This window comes from Oncorhynchus mykiss, chromosome 2 (genome assembly GCF_013265735.2).
Source record: "Oncorhynchus mykiss isolate Arlee chromosome 2, USDA_OmykA_1.1, whole genome shotgun sequence".
In the NCBI taxonomy this organism is placed as follows: Eukaryota; Metazoa; Chordata; class Actinopteri; order Salmoniformes; family Salmonidae; genus Oncorhynchus; species Oncorhynchus mykiss.
In genome coordinates, this window is record NC_048566.1 from 38,701,923 (window position 1) to 38,707,934 (window position 6,012).

Sequence of the window (6,012 nt, forward strand, 5' to 3'; positions counted from 1 at the left end):
ACCAGACAAAATAAAGCGTACCTATCTATATAATGAATATGAATTGTGTGGGTTGAGATGATTACATATAAAAGCACTAAACCTCTCTCTAAAAGCTTCACTTATTCAAAAGATTTACTTGAACCCTAACAAAAGCTCTTCCATTGTTTAAAAATGGCCTTTTTGCCTTTGTGCAGATTGCAATGTCTCATTTTCAATTAATGGAAAATTATACATTTTTCAAAGTAGCTCTCTTTTTCAAACAAGCATTGCAGAGCTGGCTACAATATCAATTTCATCCCCCTGAAAATACAGAACAAATATTACAACAAATAATATGGCTGAACTCAAATGTGCTGGTTGATAAAATACCTGTATTTGTGGGAAAGATGTTTGAAAAGGGTATTTTGTTCTTAAATTATATTGTAAATTGGAATGGTAGATTTATGTCTTTCATTGAGTTATCAGAATTGTACGGGAAGGTCTGCTCAATCCAAGAGTACAACCAATTGATTACCCCAAAAATGGAGTGGGCAGATGGCAGCAGATGGAGGTAGGGAACTGGTCTATCTGCCCAATATAAAGGGTCAAAATTGGCGGAGGAATAAAAATAGCATTTATAGGAAAGTATACCAGTTTAATTTGAGGACCAGTATGGTGACAACTGTGCCATACAGATTGCAAAATAGTTGGGAAGAGATTTTTGATGTACCAATTCCTTGGTACAGAGTTTATGAGTTGATACATAAAATGAAGCAAGATTGTGTGAACTCTGATGAAATATTATGATTGAACCTTTTACTGCAGTGGGCTAAATCAGGGTCACAGAGTGTTCATTGGTAGTCTTAAACAAATCTACTTTGAAACAAAAGTACACAGCTCACACACATGGTTATGTGCTTAAAAAAGAAGACACGGGTACTATGTCAGATATAGAGTTGTAATGTTTAACATTTTGAGTATGCATCCCAATATTGCACTTTATATACATCACAGAAGACTGAAATATAACAAAACTGTTTGACGTAGAAACACCGGATTTTCTGCATTTATTGTTTATTAAATGTGAAATTCTGAAAACATAAATAACATTCCACCCATGAGGCCACTTGGTCAATTGACTGCAGGAAAGGGCTACACTATTTTACAAATGCAATGAAGAATTGGAAATGTCCTTTGACACCAGCTTATTGGTTGATGCCAATTTGGTAATGGTATGGTCCTGGGTCGGGCATATAGTAGATGGGTAGTCTGATAACGTCACACAAATTATGCTTGCGCAACGATGAAGGCCTTGTGGTGTTATTCTGAATGGTCAGATAGCTATCAACAAAGCTGTCATGTGGGGGATCGTTTCAGCTCGTTGTATCTTGTTATTGATACCATGTCTTGTTTTGAAGTGGTTTGACTCATGTCTATGCTAATATGGCAAAAAAATCACTAGCTAGCTAACCAACAACTGTAACAATATATTTGAGAGACAACAAGAGCTCATTGTGCAAATGTATTTATGTTTTCATTAAACATTGGGGGACAAAATATAGTTTACATGTTGTCAACAATCTAAGCCAAATCCTTACGTTTTACCCCGTAGTTGAGCATGTGTCGGTTTTAGGCCTACCTGTTTGTGTACCTGTAAGGCAGATCTGATTTGGTTTCTTAAGGGGAGGCTCTGCAGTATTACCCATACACTGTGTCCTTTCTGTTTAGGACAGGTTAACCCTGATTCAGAGGCTATTCCTTTTTGCTGTTGCCAGTGTATTATATTGTAAATCTAATATGAAGATGTGCTGTATATTTTGTACATCTAAATACATAAATACATCTACACTTTGAGCACTTCAACCTGCCTTGACTTCTGCTGATAAATATCCTGCCCTTACAGGGTTACTATATTTTTACAGGCCAATACATTGAATATCTAGAATCATTGGATGCAATACAGATATTCCAAAAATTATAGTCTCTACATGCTTCACAAACATGTTTACAGTATTACGTAGAGAGTAACACACTTGTAGGAAGCCTAACATTGTGTCATTATATTTTCTCTCCTGCTGATGAAACATACTAAAAGGCCTGCATTCTCCCTGTGGTTGCCAGGTTAGTTGAGGGATAGAGAGGGGCTTAGTTGAGTAGAGGGGCTGGAGGCTGGGTCAGAGAGTGGTGCAGGGTGGAGGAAGTCATCCTATCTGGGTTTTAGCTCATTGCTCTGCAGTAATATCAACCCTCCCTGCAGAGATGTGTGGCCAGTGGTGTGGGACCTCTATGAAGGCATTGGCCTGGCAACTGGCCCTGATTAGTTTCTCCAGTCTCCGGAACTCCTGTCAGTACACGGCATTAACCTAGGACACGACAGAATGACCTCCAACCAGACCGTGCCGTTAACCCTATGTATGTGTGTGCAGACACACATGCACACATACGTAAACAACTATACCGCTACCGGTAACACCTAGTTTACAGTGCTAAAACAACAGGCTAACGTCCAGAATGTAATAGGAAACAACGGGGAAATAAGACGGCAACGAACGCCGTAATAACCTGTTAATAGTTAGTATGTAGCTGCTAAATTCTGGCATAAAGTTATATGAATGTTCCTGATTGTTATGAAGACACTAAAATGTGTTACTGAAGAACTATCAATAATAGAGGCTAAGAAGCTAAAGTTATGTAGTAAGTGATTTAGGCCATTTCCCCTCTTCTCAGCAGCACCGTTGTCACGCCCTGACCTGAGTATTCTATGTTTTCTTTATATATTTTGGTTAGGTCAGGGTGTGACATGGGTGATGTATGTGTTTTTGAACTGTCTAGGGGTTTTGTAGGTTTATGGGGTGGTTTACCATCTAGGTGTTTATGTATGTCTATGGTTGCCTAGATTGGTTCTCAATTAGAGGCAGTTGTTTGTCGTTGTCTCTGATTGGGAACCATATTTAGGTAGCCTGTTTTGTATTGCGGTTCGTGGGTTATTGTCTATGTGATGTTGCATGTTTGCACTCAGTATTTATAGCGGTCACGTTCGTTTTGATATTTTGTTTGTTTAGTGTACTTTGTGTTTTCCGTCAATCATTAAAGTATGCATTCACACCACGCTGCACTTTGGTCTACTCAATAGGATGATCGTGACAGAATAACCCACCAACAATGGACCAAGCAGTGTGGTAACGGCCAGCAGCAGCAGCGACAAAGAACGCAGGACTAATGGACTTTGGAGGAGATTCTAGACGGCGAAGGACCCTGGGCACAGCCAGGGGAATATCGCCGCCCCAAAGCAGAGCTGGAGGCAGCGAAAGCAGGGAGGTGCCAGTAAGAGGAGGCAGCATGGCAGCACGGCTGGAAGCCCGAGAGGCAGCCCCAAAAATGTCTTGGGGGGTGGCACAGGGGGAGTGTGGCAGAGTCAGGAGTCAGACCTGAGCCAACTCCCCTTGCTTACCGTAAGGAGCCAAGGATGGAACCAGAGCCGGTCAGGGCGGTATTGGAGCTGAGCGAAGCAGAGACAGTGAAGGGGTTAATGGGGAGATTGGAGGAGAGAGTTATGAGGGAGGTGCTGTGTTGGTGCCTGAGGCACGACATCCGCCCGACGGAGCGTGTCGGGGATTTGATGTCACCTGGGTCAGCTCTCCATACTCGTCCTGAGGTGCGTGCTAGCCATCTGGGGAAGACTGTGTCAGCCCCACGCACCAGGCCTCCTGTGCGCCTCCCTAGCCCTGCACGTCCTGTGCCAGCTCAGCGTTACAGTTCTCCGAGCCGTGCTTACCGTGGCGGGCGTTGTACTGGTCAAGCACCTTGTTATGTGGTGGAGCACAAGGTGTCCCCAGTACACGTGCTTGCACGGTGCGCTACATCCCAGCTCCCCGCATCTGCCGGGCTAGGGTGAGGATCCAGCCAGGGCAGATGGTGCCAGCCCTGCTCTCAAGATCTCCAGTACGCCTTCACGGTCCGGTCTATCCGGTGCCACCTCCACGCACCAGCCCTCCGGTGGCAGCCCCCCGCACCAGGCTGTCTCTCCATCTCATCCCTACAGGTGCTCCCGCCTTTTCCAGCGCTGCCAGAGCCTTCCTCCTGCCTAGCGCTGCCAGAGTCTCCCGTCTGTCCTGAGCCGCTAGAGTCTCCCGTCTGTCCTGAGCCGCTAGAGTCTCCCGTCTGTCCTGAGCCGCTAGAGTCTCCCGTCTGTCCTGAGCCGCTAGAGTCTCCCGTCTGTCCTGAGCCGCTAGAGTCTCCCGTCTGTCCTGAGCCGTCAGAGCCGCCAGTCTGTCCTGAGCCGTCAGTCAGCCAGGACCTGCCAGAGCCGTCAGTCAGCCAGGACTTGCCAGAGCCGTCAGTCAGCCAGGACCTGCCAGAGCCGTCAGTCAGCCAGGAGCTGCCAGAGCCACCAGTCAGCCAGGAGCCGCCAGTCAGCCAGGAGCCGCCAGGAGCCGTCAGAGCCGCCAGGAGCCGCCAGAGCCGCCAGTCAGCCAGGAGTTGCCAGAGCCGCCAGTCAGCCAGGGGCCGCCAGAGCCGCCAACCAGCCAGGAGCTGCCAGAGCCATTTGTCAGCCAGGACCTGCCAGAGCCGTCAGCCAGCCAGGAGCTGAAAGAGTCATCAGCCAGCCAGGAGCTGCCAGAGCCGCCTGTCACGCCGGCGATGCCGGAGTCGCCCTCCTGTCCGGAGCCGCCAGAGTCGCCCTCCTGTCCGGAGCCGCCAGAGTCACCCTCCTGTCCGGAGCCGCCAGAGGCTCCCTCCTGTCCCGAGCTGCCAGAGTCGCTCCTCAGTCCAGAGGCGCCTTTCCGTCCAGTGGCGCTCTCTACGATGATCTTCAGTCTGGGGCCCGCTGCGAGGGTCCCCGCTCCTGAGGCGCGACTTAAGTGGGCCAAGACTGGGGTAGAGCAGGGTCCACGTCCCAGGCCCGAGCCGCTGCCGTGAAAGAGGCCCACCCGGACCCTCCCCTTTAGATTAGGTGTTTGCGTCCAGAGTCCGCACCTTTATGGGGGGGTACTGTCATGCCCTGACATGAGTATTCTTTGTTTTCTTTATATATTTTGCTTAGGTCAGGGTGTGACATGGGTGATGTACAGTGGGGCAAAAAAGTATTTAGTCAGCCACCAATTGTGTAAGTTCTCCCACTTAAAAAGATGAGAGAGGCCTGTAATTTTCCTCATAGGTACACTTCAACTATGACAGACAAAATAAGAAAATAAAATCCAGAAAATCACATTGTAGGATTTTTTATGAATTTATTTGCAAATTATGGTGGAAAATAAGTATTTGGTCACCTACAAACACGCAAGATTTCTGTCTCTCACAGACCTGTAACTTCTTCTTTAAGAGGCTCCTCTGTCCTCCACTCGTTACCTGTATTAATGGCACCTGTTTGAACTTGTTATCAGTATAAAAGACACCTGTCCACAACCTCAAACAGTCACACTCCAAACTCCACTATGGCCAAGACCAAAGAGCTGTCAAAGGACACCAATAACAAAATTGTAGACCTGCACCAGGCTGGGAGGACTGAATCTGCAATAGGTAAGCAGCTTGGTTTGAAGAAATCAACTGTGGGAGCAATTATTAGGAAATGGAAGACATACAAGACCACTGATAATCTCCCTCGATCTGGGGCTCCACGCAAGATCTCACCCCGTGGGGTCAAAATGATCACAAGAATGATGAGCAAAAATCCCAGAACCACACGGGGGGACCTAGTGAATGACCTGCAGAGAGCTGGGACCAAAGTAACAAAGCCTACCATCAGTAACACACTACGCCGCCAGGGACTCAAATCCTGCAGTGCAAGGCGTGTCTCCATGCTTAAGCCAGTACATGTCCAGGCCCGTCGGAAGTTTGCTAGAGAGCATTTGGATGATCCAGAAGAAGATTGGGAGAATGTCATATGGTCAAATGAAACCAAAATATAACTTTTTGGGAAAAGCTCAACTCGTCGTGTTTGGAGGACAAAGAATGCTGAGTTGCATCCAAAGAACACCATACCTACTGTGAAGCATGGGGTTGGAAACATCATGCTTTGGGGCTGTTTTTCTGCAAAGGGACCAGGACGAC